Raw genomic sequence first — 13,889 nt, 5'->3', positions numbered from 1 at the left:
CAGAAGCGGGAGAACTAAATCTCTTCCCTGATTAACCTTTCTTGCTAAGAACGAACTACCCACTAAGAGGTGGGGTCCCTGGAGAATCTGCCCTCTGAAGGAAGATGTCTCTCTATGTCATGTAGAGTGTCTAAAGGTCTATTTTCGTAGAACTTCAGATTCCAGGGGAGGACAGCTCTTTAAAGGAGAAACCTCTGGATCAAACTTATCCCTAAAACAACTGAGGGGGAAGCTCACCTACTTTATTCGTAGAGCAGATCCTGACGGTACTCCCGCAGGTCATGATCCGAGAAAAATTGCTTCATCACTGAACTTCTTTCAGTATATGGACTTTGAGCATATTCGTTCATTCACCAGATGGGAATCATCCACAGTGTTTTACAAACACTATGCAAAACAGGTCCTTTTAAAGCACTATGTAGTGGCAGCAGGTAGCGTATTAAAACCTGCCCACTAATTACTGTCATAGTCAGTTAATTAATTGCGACCTCGAACGTCTTCACTCATATACTGGATGGGAATCATCCAGAGTCTTCTACAAACACTATGCTAAGCAGGTCCATGGATTGAAGCATTATGTGGTGGAGGCGGGTAGATATTTTAAACCTGCTGTCTAAGTCTGCGATAAACAGCTAGTTGACTGGGACTGTCAATTAAAGGGAGAAGGGGTCATCACTTTTAGTGTGACCTCCTTTTTATGAGTGTTACCATAGTGACACTATCTCTGTTCAAAATCCTAGGTGTGGAATTATACAGATAGTACTAGTGCCGTGTGTACGTAGTACATAGTGTTGATAGAATGTAACTGGTACAGAGTTTTCGAAGAGAAGTTTTATTATAAACATTTCCTTCAATCTGAGAGTGTCACTCATCATTTCTTTCCATTTCAAGAAAGAAATATAATTTCTATATACGTTACGTGTATAATTCCGTTATCATGCTACATTTGCTTTACAGGTTGATTCATTTAGTCATTTATTAGGAATAAATGTCTATTAGATTGTATTGCGTACTATTTCAGCCAACAATTGCATGTGTAAAATGCCAGAGTTCTTTGACTTACTAAAGAAAGTATTCTTTCTATAGTTGTATGCTCGCAAACAATCGACATAAGAGACACTGATATTGAATTGGCAATATGTACAAACTATGAGACTGTTTGTATATTCCGTGTATACTTATGTTCGTTCATACAATATATGCTAACCTTGAGGCCCCTTTTCTACTGTCTAGTATGACTATCCATGTAGGGGGCAGGAAGCACTAACATGTTTATGATTAGTTATGATGACGGATAATGGTAACGTCATTTGTCTCAATTGGTCCAAATAACCATAGAAATGTTGTCCCAAGGTTAAGGCACTGATGAAAATCAACAGATATATTAATGCTCTGGTACACTTCCATCACGGCGACATGGCTTGAGCCAAAAAAAACGATTTTGAGCGAAGCGAAAAATCTATTTTTGTGTGAGAGGGCCATGTCGTCCTGATGGACCTACCCTTCTTTTCTAAAAAAGAAAAGACCTTCACAGTATCCCTTCTGAAGTACTGTATCTGTAGCACCATGCTTAATGCTACAAGGAATGTTCGCCATCTTGGATTTGGCGCTATTGTGATACTCAATAGTATGAGAACTAGGGTAACATTGATACAGCTCCCTTTGCATTCTGCCACTTGCCCCTCGAAGTGTTAACGCTATTAGGGGTGCAGATTGCTATGTGCCATGTCAAGAATAAGTCCTCTGATGTTATGTATTATCTTTGAGTGAAATTTAAGGATATTCGCGCCAGGAGTTAAGAATCTGGATACCTAAAGGTAAAATTCTCTGGGAATATCACTGTAGTACATATATCCCTTAGGAAGCTACTTATAGGAACTACCATCAGGGCAACATGGCCATCTCGCTCAAAATCCGTTATATATATATATATATATATATATATATATATATATATATATATATATATATATATATATATATATATATATATATATATATATATATATATATATATATATATATATATATATATATATATATATATATATATATATATATATATATATATATATATATATATATATATTTATTATAATTATCATTGTTCCTATTATCATTATTATTATTTGTTATATAATGGAATTGGTACAAATATTTGATACTGCTCAAATGATTCAAAGAAATATAATATTTTCTATGAAAGTGACCTTTGAGTAATATAATTAAAACATCAAATCATAAATTGAATTTGCATAACAATAATGAGAATGATTGGTTGATGGAAAGATAACTAATTTTGGGAGCCTTAAATTTTCTTTTTGAATAACATTTTCCTAATTGTATAAAAGTTTGTTAGATGGATGCAAGAGAAATAGAAATAAACTGATAAGCTACTTATTGCGAATTACTAAATAAAAAAACATTTCCTCGTACTTCAAAATATGTAAAATATTTCATATGTAATGATTAATTTCTTTCATATAATCAATTAACACAATATCTGTAATGAAGCTTTCACTGATAGTTTCAAAGGATAAAACTGCCTAATCAGCAATATTTTATCTAAAAGAAGATAGGTAACATCTTCTACTATGTACTTCGATATCCCACTCTTCAATTAATGTTTTCTTTTAAAAGACAAATGGCGATAACATTGCTTTACAGCGTTCCATATCACACAATCTATTTAGTACTTCCTCTACCTTCCTTGGATTATACCACCTCATCAATTTACTTTGTGTCATGAACTGTTTAAATTTAATTTTAGAGGACTAATCATCATCCGTTTGATACATCTTGAACAATTGTACCTGTTTAATTTTCACAGTTCTTCAAATCTCCCTCTTTAATAATTTGCCAATTAATTATTCGTAGTCTCCAATCACCTGGTCTATCGTAAATGTTCCTTATATTTCGTAATAACATATATATGCATAGGGTTATACATACATACCTTCATAGATACATACATATATACACAATTAGATACATAAACTACACATATGTGCATGTTTCTTCGTATATCCTTATGTGAAAACAGAAACCCATCACTATCGCTAACCAACACCAGGGCCCTAGTGCAGATTTTTTGGAACATGTGTCCATAATGAAAAACGTAACATTAAAGGAGTAACGAAAATTCTTGATAGGCAAAAACATGCTTCAGAAAGGGTAAAATATTTGTCATCGACATATGATATTCTTAAAAGAAAAATTCTCAGCTTCACGAAGGTAATATTCATATCATAAAGAAAAATTATTGTAGTTCAATGAAGAATGCGCATACTTTTAATTCAACGTACTCTTTGAAGATAAGAACTTGACTTTTTTTTTTTTTGGCATAGTAAGTTTTTTTTTTCTCTTGAATATATATATATAAAATTCCATCAAGTTCTTATCTAAAAGAATAATTTTCCAAAACTACCAAAATACCTCAATTTAAAAGATCTTTCGAACATATTTTTGGAATTATTGTAAATGAAGACCTGGTGGATATCTTTGTATATGAATGTCCATTATTAATTAGATGTCATTGTTACATGCTATTCAGGTATACTATTTCATGCGTTTATATCATTAAGGAATTCTCATTTTTTTTTTTTTTTACTTGGCTATTATCCCTGTTGCAACCCTTGGACTTATAGGACCTTGCTTTTCCAACCGATATTGTAGTTTAGCTGAACAAAGTAATAATAATAATAATAATAATAATAATAATAATAATAATAATAATAATAATAATAATAATAATAATAATAATAATAATAATAATAATAAGTACAAGACGTCGACAAAAGAGGCTGAAAATATGATAAAAAGATAGAACAGAACATTTTTAGTTGATTCAATCATGTGGGGATAATGGAACATGAAAGCTAGTTCAGAAAGGTGTATAATTAAGAGGATTTAAAAGAAAGTAATAAAAAATTCACTTGAAATATATTTCAGAAAATATCCTAATATATATGAAAGAAAGGTCATGATAATGTAAATAGCTGACGATGAACTTGAAGGATTTGAAGGAATTAGAATCAGATAATGCTGTAGAGGTTTCTTGTACATAATGTCAATGTAAGTAAAACAGTTGAAGCATAAGACACAGTAACCATTGTTCAAGCTTTTGCTATTGCAAAGAAAGAACTGATTCCATAAAGAGTTTTATGATATAAAAATAAAAAGAAATATTTGATCTCAGCGTTTGTTAGATTAATCTTATATAATCCTATATAGAACGAATCAGCATGTCTTCTTAGGCTAATTGAAGATATTTATATGAAACACAATTGTTTTATTGTTCTTTTGTTGGACAGGAGGCTTTGCAGATTACTTCATAACTGCATTAAATTAAACATGACATTTTATAAAAATACTGTTATGATTTACTCTGCAAAAAGTGAAAATGTGTGTAATATAAAAAGGTATATAAAAGGTGTAACATTGATTACTATTATACGCACTTGTGCACGTTCCATTTAGTTATTAGTATATAAGAGATAATACAAAAACGCCACTCTTCCTTATTCGACAACCAGCCATGAAACGCCCATTCCAGCCTTCATAGAGATTTCCATCTCACCAAGGTCTATCTCCATCAATTACGATGGAAAGTAATGAGGATTATGATTTTTTTCTCTTTTTTTTAACGAAAAATTTAAGATAGACTAATTTAAGTGTGGTGAAATAGTTTTAATGTATTAATTCAAATGATAATTTTATTGTAATTGATTTACATGCCTATTCATTTTTATTTCATATATATATATATATATATATATATATATATATATATATATATATATATATATATATATATATATATATATATATATATATATATATATATATATATATGTTCTTTGCATTTATTTTAATTTCATTACAGTGGGCCGAGTTTCGGATATAAAACCTCTATTTCAAAGAAACAAGTTTATTCCTGACCAATCAAATGTTAATATTCATTGTTTTTCTTTTTATTCGTTCAATTTTAATTAAGTTATGATGAATCCTGAGCCATGTAGTGCAACAAAAAAATCGAGCGGATAATATACGTGACATAATAAGACCAATTAATTTTCCATCAGGAACACTTGCGGTAAGCCTAATAAACTTATTAGTTCCCCTAACGGTTCATAGCCATTAACCTTTGTGTTTTAATTAGTTTAAAATACATAACCTTTTTCGTTATATATACATTAAATCGACATGTTTTTCATTTATTTATATAATTAATTTGTTGGAACTGAACAATTAATCATGTGAGTTTTTATTTTGAAGAATGGAAATTTTAATTTCAATTGATTTATTTTCTTTAAACGATTTTTCTTTCATTTTACGGGTTCAAACGATGAGAAAAATTTCTTCCACAGATAAGTACATTCTTTTATATTTAACTGTTTCTATATAACGAACTGTTTCAGCTCAGCCTAGATGTAGTTACTTTTCTCTAATATCTTTTATAATTCCTGCTAAACTTCTTGGTTCTATGTTTATTCATGAAGAAATTTGAGTTCTTCTTCTTCTTCTTCTTCTTCTTCTTCTTCTTCTTATTATTATTATTATTATTATTATTATTATTATTATTATTATTATTATTATTATTATTATTATTATTATTATTATTATTATTCTTGAGAGACCAATCCCATTGTTTGAGGTGTTTTTGGAGTTTGTCCAAGGATAATTTATCCCTCTTTTCCTTCTTTTCCACCGCTTTTCTTCTCTTTATTTTATGGGATTTTCATTTCTACGACTATTTCTCTAATTCCTACTAAATGCGAGGAGAGGATGGTGTCCCAAGGGGATTTATGCCTTCCAAAGCAATTAGGAAAACTAATAATATCCATTAATTATTTGATATATAAAATTCCATGAGTAAACTTTTATCTAAGTGCCATAGTTGGAAACTATATGAATACATTTCACCACTTTTTGGATAATTAGTAATATCCTAATCCGGGAAGCATGTTAACGTTTTTTTTTTTTTTTTTTTTTTTTTTTTTTTTTTTTTTTTTTTTTTTTTTTTTTTTTTTTTTTGTTAATAAATATATTCTCCTTAAATTACAAGTATATCTAATCAAATTATTCGTATAAATACTAAATTATTTTCATATGTGGTTAAGTAATATTTTTTTCAGTACTACAGCTTCATTTTTTATAAATATTCTTTACATAATATTACCCTCTCACTCTTTACAGTCATATTCGAGATAAATAAGTGTCCTTTAAAAAGTGTCAATTTTTCTTCCCTCAAAATTAAAATTCATTATTATATAGGGCATTGAGTTCATACACTGAATACAGCTATGTTATCTTTTGTTAAGTTTTACTTCTAAGTTCCTCTTCACAACAACATGATATAGTTAGCTTACACATTATTGCATACAATTGTACTTCACTCAACATTTTTTTTAAAGTTATCATAATTCACGAAATTATCCATTGTTAATTGAGATCACAAATGTTATATATTCTATCGCCTATTTTTTTTTTTTCAATTACATGCAATTCATTCAAAAGTGTTTTTTTTTTTTTTGGCTTCACAATAAATAAATCGTAAAGAATTGCCACCTAATTATCCAGAAAAAAAAAATGTATATTAATTCTATATCAATTGAGGCACTGCTATTTAACAAGTTACGGCCAAAAACGTTCCTTGTACATATAAAAAACCACTGAACACATTTTCATCATTCTGCAAATATAAAGTACATTAATTATGAATGTAGGATCGATTTAAATATTCAGCCATTCCAGTTTTTTTATAGCAGTGAATTTAGGGAGCTTAGTTTAATCTACAAATATTTCTCTGAAATTAACTCTAAGGCTGCTTCCTTATTTTAGACCACGCTAAGAATCTAGCAACCATGAAATGACTTAAGCTATTTTTCTTGTACTGGACTTTTACTGTAAGTAGTATTCTGAAAACAAAGTTGATTACCTGTACTAAAGGTCAAAACTTAAGGTTAGATGTCCTATTTTGTACTTCACTGATCCTTAACTATCTATTTTTTTCTACGTTTTCTTATCTGAGGACATTAAAAGCTAGATCTTAGGTATATGATATCAATAAAGGGTCTTTTATATACTGTATACTGTATACCATCAGAAATTCTTTCCAGTATTCATAAGAAAATAAAATATCGTGTTCTAAATACGTTCATTTTGGTCGTAGTATTCATAGCCTAAATGTTTTTTTTTTTTTTTTTTTTTTTTTTTTTTTTTTTTTTTTTTTTTTTTTTTTTTTTTTTTTTTTTTTTTTTTCACTGGAAGCCTCAAATAAAATTATAATAATAATAGTATTAATGAATTTGAAAGTAATATGTTGTTAAGCCAAAGAGAAATTCCTGATAGCTTATTCGTGAATCTTACATTGAATTGAACCGTCCTTTATATCTAAGGACTTTTGTTTAGATAACAAGGGAGTCCTCTTGATATCCACGTCCTTTATAGTTGAACCATACCCGATATAACGAGAGATTTTAGAGACAATGAATCATGCATCTATGATTTGTGATTTCTGTTTTGAATGGGCTCTTTGTTATCCAAGGAATTTCGTTTGATCAGCATCGAATCAGTTTCTGTATTTATAAAATACGCTTACTATTTTAGACCTTACTTCTTTATTTGAGATAAATTATAAAAAGAATAATATTTTTGTGAAGGATTTTGATTCAAGTCACATATGGGAAAGATTACTTCAAAGTTAAGAGTCCTCTTTTTTTCTGTAATAATTTATTGAAAAGAAATAGTTTGGAGTAATAATTTTGAAATTTCAAAGCTTTTTAGGTGATAAGAGGATAAGGGTAATAGCAACTGCTACCTTGAGTCTAGACGTAAGGAATATAATGTAAGTATTTGGAAGATACACTCATCATATTCGATAACAATATACAGTAGTTTTGCATAATGAAAGTAAGCGAAAAGGAAGTACTTTACTTATGATAAGAGAACACACAAAGAAAAAAAACTAATATCACTTGAAACCCTTATATAAATATATAGGTAGATAGATAGATAGATAGTTATTTTATTGACCACAACATATACAGCTCATATTTACAATAATTATTAACTTCTGGTCAGAATAAAGGCAAAATACTACACTTGGCAATACAATACATTATATAAAAAAATCTAAGAATAAAAAGTTCTTAACGTAAACAAGACGTTATTTTGTGAACATGCACCTGTAATAAAACAAACTCTGGTAGTTATAGAAAAACAAACAAAATTTACACCCAAATTTGACATTAATATACAAAATCATACTCCAATAAGCTGTTTTTTTCCTTAATTCAGAAATATTCACAAATACTCGTAAAGGATTAAGCTAATAATCTTACATTGCTTTGCCAAGGTTCGCTGATTTGAAATTATATCCCTCATATTAAAAAAAATTATAAGTATCTCTGATATTCTGTCCTTGAGCACAACTGTGTTACGTGTACTTCAGTGTGAATGGCTCCATAGATAAAATCAAATTTATACTCAGGATGATTACATTAGGATGAGGACGGAAGAAGTAACCACAAACCCTCAGGCTTGTGGTTTTTCAGTCATCTGACGTTCATACTTTAAAAAAATCCTAGGTTTGCATAAATTTTTCTCTTATTTCTCTGTAAAGAACTGCTGTGTCCTTAGGATATACATGAAAGCTTTTCAATAAGGGCAAAACGTATATTAGATTTTATGTAAAAATGGCGTTGTAGCATTTCATACTCGAATTTTTTTCCCAGTTATTTTCTGTTTGCGTCCAGACGATCGCCATTGTCTTATCTTTTGCTGAAGGCCATCGGAACGCAGATGTATTTTAGTATATTCATCAAACACAAAACTGGAAATTGTATTTTATCTTTTGTATTTTTCAAGGAACCTTGTTCTTTGTTAAACACCTCCGGGTCAATTAAACCCATCCATGTCATTTAATTGAAATAAAAGAATGTAAAATCTCTTAATAATTTAAGGATAGGGAAACAGCTGCTAAAATATCAAATGTCAAAGACATTATATTGAAAATTTAACGGTTTTTGTTAGGATAAATGAAAATATCATTTAACATCTACAACTCTAAGAAAACATAATTTTCTTGAGTTGAAATTAGCTTTTAAACTATACCCCTTGAAAACAGATCGAGGAAATTGTCTTCCTTTTATATGAAGTTAAAAGTTAATTTTCAAAGAGCAAAAAACTTTGCTAATCCAAACTGTTTTTATAACAACAGATAGCCTATTTAGCCTCAACTACTGTTATCAGCCACCAAAAGTAAAATGTCCCCTTGTTTACCTTTGTTTTTTTTTTCCCGTGATTAATAATTCTGGTTAATGGCGAATAAAAATCTTGACTTTTTTCTTATTTATTTCTAAAGTGAAGACCATTGTGATATAAATTACTCACGTTATCAAACAGTGAATAATGAGTAGAACTGTTTTAATAATTCCAGGAGTTTCCCGGCATCACATATCGACAACTTCTATCTTTCACCTAATTGTCTCTTCACTTTCCTTACTCTGTTTAGTCTTTTTTCTTACTCTCTTACTCTTTATCTGTCTATACCTCATTAAAAATGCACACATGAAAAAAAGAAATAACTTTCTTACGCACTTTGATTTCAATAAAATGACAATATTTAACTTTTGCAATATTACCACTGCCCACACATACACATGAGGATCATCAATAGCATATCGAACGCCTTAGGCAAAATATGTCCTTCATCATTGTCTTGTTTCCAGGATATAAAAGCCTTCCGACTAATACAAATTTTGAGACATTGTTCTTGCCCTTCATGGGTCTTTTTCTAATATCTATTAACATTCCAAATGTGTACGTTCCTTTCACCAGTTCATCATTCCTTCTTTCTAAAATACCGAACCTACTTAGGATATTTTAAGATATTTTTTTTTTCTACCTAATAAGACCTTTTCAAAACTTTTACAAATATACAATTCTTCCTCCTTTCTATACTTTGGATGCCACATACAACCAACATAGAAACATCCCTCTCACAACAAATGTGTCTTTTAAAAATCCCTAAATTTTTTCCAGAGACTTGAAATTTCAACCAAGTCTTTTTCGAATATCCAGCTACGTTTCTTGCATCACTTATTCTATGACTCACTTCTCCCATATTATTATTATCATCAGCAATCTATTCTCTAAAATAGCTGTAAGGCTGTAATGCTCTCATTTATAGGTAGTAGGTTGGCCAGGGCACTGGCCACCCGTTGAGATAGTACCAGAAGAGAGTTATGGGATCTTTTGATTGGCCAGACAGTAGTACATTGGACCCTTCTCTCTGGTTACGGTCCATTTCCCCTTTGCCTACATACACACACAGAATAGTCTGGCCTATTCTTTACACATTCTCCTCTTCCGTCATACACCGGACAACACTGAGATTACCAAACAATTCTTCTTACTTCACTGTAACTGTTCAGTGGCAACTTTTCTCTTTGTAAGGGTAGAAGAGACTCTTTAGCTATGGTAAGCAGCTCTTCTAGGAGAAGGACACTCCAAAATATAACCATTGTTCTTTAATCTTTGGTAGAGCCATAGCCTCTGTACCATGTTCTTCCACTGTCTTTTGGGTTAGAGTTATCTTGTTTGAGGGTACACTTGGGCTCACTATTTTATTTTATTTTTCTTCATCTTGGTTTGTTAAAGTTTTCATAGTTTATATAGGAGATATTTATCTTAATCTTGTTGCTCTTCTTAAAATATTCTATTTCTCTTTATTTCCTTTCCTCGCTGAGCTATTTTCCCTGTTGGAGTCACTGGGCTTAGAGTATCCTGCTTTTCCAATAGGGTTTTTGCTTAGCAAGTAATAATGATAATAATAATACTTACCCCATTCATTATTCCATCTTCCTTGTTTTCGTTTACCATCGTAATCCTAATCATCCTTACCACGATTATATAATCACTAAATATCACACATTCCTCTGTACCATCCGTGTTTCACACAATTGTACATAATTCCTTTTGTATATATTATGTTTGTATCTTCGCTCTTCCCTCGCACTAAAACGAACATGAAAATTCATGTCTGGTTTTTCCTCTGTAATATTGTCTGTCTTGTGAACTTGTTATTTCCTGTTGCCTTGAGGTTTTGTATATAAGGAGAATGTTCTACAATAATATAACTCAGTCGTTTCCAGGCTACCTTTGAGTTCACAGTCTTACTCGGCGCCGTCACATTGGTGACCCCGGAAGTTGACTCGCTCCCATTGCCTTCCACCCCCACCTCCCTCGCCCCTCCATCGTTGGTACTATGACGGAGAATGACCCTACTACAGCAGTTGGCGCCGCGGCCGCCCCATTGAAACTTTCACCGTTCGCCAGCAGAGAAGCGTTCGCTTGGTTTCAACGCGCTGAAGTCCACTTTCGTATCAGGGGCGTGACTCGCTCAACCACCAAAGCGGATTATGTTCTCGCGGCAATACCCGAGGACACCTTCCCAGAAATATCCGACTGGCTTTGTGAACAAGGAGACACCCCAATAGCGTATGACGCCCTCAAAACATACCTTCTGCAGCAGTACTCGCCGTCGCCAGCCGCCCATATAGCAAAGCTTTTTCAGCTCTCGCAACAACCGTTGGGGGACCAAAGGGCTTCCCTTACCCTCAGGGAAATGACCAGTATCGCTAGCCTTCAACCTGCCGCACACAGCTCTCCTCGTGAGGTGAACTTACTCCGTGCCCATTGGATACGCCGTTTACCTGAACCTGTACGCGCTGCCATACCCGATGTTGATAGTTTACCCATAAAGAACTTGATGACCAAAGCCGACGCCCTTATGGACAGCCACTTCAAGACCTCCATCAACGCCTCTACCCCTGACGATGAGGATGCCTATTCAACGTCAACCGAAGCTGACATGAATGCCGTAGGACTTACACGCCTATCCCGTGATGTGCCGAAGCTGCGACAAAGCCGCCCACCACCCACCAATCGCTAGCACCCCAACGAACGACTTCTACAGCCACTTACTACCTCCCATCCGCCGCAGATTTGCTACTACCACTTCAGATTCGGGGCAACCACGAAGAAATGTGCCAAAGATTGTCAGTGGCCAAAAAATGTGTAAGTAGGCCATCGCTTGTGGCGGTGGCCTCCCATGTTTCTAATCTTTTCTCTTTAAAGGGTGCAGGAACGGGCGTGCGATTTTTGGTAGACACGGGTGCTTGTCGTTCTCTTTTGCCAAGGAAACTCTTCAAGGCACAACGTAGTCTGTCTACATCTGCCGACGTCCGCTTGGTAGCTGCCAACGGATCTGCGATACCCACCTACGGTTATGAGAACCTCACATTATCGTTCGGAAACGGTAAATTCAATTGAAAGTTTCTCGTTGCTGACGTCACAATGCCAATCCTCGGTGCGGATTACCTCTCTCATTTCCACCTTCTGGTCGATGTCGCCCACCGACGATTGGTCAACGCAGACTCGTACTTGTCGACACCTCTTCAACCCGCCCCCTCTAACCTCGCTCTCCAGATCAGAGCACCCACGGATGCCTACACCCACCTCCTCATGTTGTACCTGGAAGTTTTCCGTCCAAAACTTCGCCAAACGCCCACGGTTCCTGCCAAGCACGGTATTTATCACCATATCAAGACGACGGGACCCATAGTCTTTGCAAAATTCAGACGTCTGGCACTGGAACGATTGGCAGCCGCCAAACAGACGTTCAACGAAATGGAGAAATTGGGCCTTTGTGAAAAGGCCTCCAGCCCATGGTCGTCACCCTTACACATCGTTCTGAAGAAAGACGGCTCCCTCCGTCCGTGTGGGGATTACAGGCACCTGAACATGCAAACAGAATCTGATCACTACCCCCTCCCAAATATTGTCGATGTAACCTCCTACCTGCACAAAGCGAAGGTTTTCTCTACACTTGACCTCCTGAAGGGGTATTATCAGGTGCCTATGAACCCAAAGGACATCCCCAAGACCGCCATCACCACTCCGTTTGGCACATACACCTTCAATTACTCCTGTTTTGGCTTTCGTAATGCTGGGACAACGTTTCAACGTCTCATGGATGGCATCTTAGGGGACCTCCCTTTCTGTCTATATTATGTGGACGACATACTTGTGTTCTCCTCCTCAAAAGAGGAACACCTCCATCACCTGCGCATCGTGCTCAACCGCCTACAACAAAACGGCCTTGTAGTCCGGTACGACAAGTGTACCTTTGGCGCCAACGAAGTGTCGTTCTTAGGGCACTGTATCACTCCTAAAGGAGTTCATCCCCTCCATGAGAAGGTAGCAGCCGTTCAGAGTTTCCCCGCGCCCTCGACCATCAAAGCTCTGCAGGAATTCTTGGGCATGATCAACTATTATCACCGTTTTCTGCCAGCCATTGCCGCCACTCGTGCTCCCCTCTACGCCTCCCTCAAGGGCAAGCCAAAGGACCTGAAGTGGGGTCCCCTTCAAGAAGCTGCTTCTGCAATGCAAAGAAGGCCCTATCAACTGCTGCGGCTCTCACTTTTCCTATCCCACACGCCCCTCTCCTTCTCTCCACCGATGCCAGCGACGTTGCTATTGGTGCAGTACTCGAGCAGGTGATCAAAGGCTCGCCCCGCCCATTGGCCTTCTTCAGCAGAAAACTGTCCAAGGCAGAATCGGCTTATTCTACCTTCGATCGAGAATTGCTGGCGGTGCACTTGGCTGTCCGTCACTTTCGCCACTTCTTAGAAGGTACGCCCTTCGTCATTCGCACAGACCACATGCCTCTGGTGCACGCCTTCACTCGACAGTCTGACGCCTGGACTGCCTGTCAACGCCGATATCTCTTCGCCGTGGGTGAATAAAATTGCACCCTCCAATACGTCCCTGGGAAAATGAATCCCGTTGCCGATGCCCTGTCAAGAGACAAGTTGGCTGCC

The sequence above is a fragment of the Palaemon carinicauda genome, chromosome 7, assembly GCF_036898095.1.
Source record: "Palaemon carinicauda isolate YSFRI2023 chromosome 7, ASM3689809v2, whole genome shotgun sequence".
Classification (NCBI taxonomy): Eukaryota; Metazoa; Arthropoda; class Malacostraca; order Decapoda; family Palaemonidae; genus Palaemon; species Palaemon carinicauda.
The sequence above is the reverse complement of the archived record's forward strand: the minus strand, read 5'-3'. Positions refer to the sequence as shown.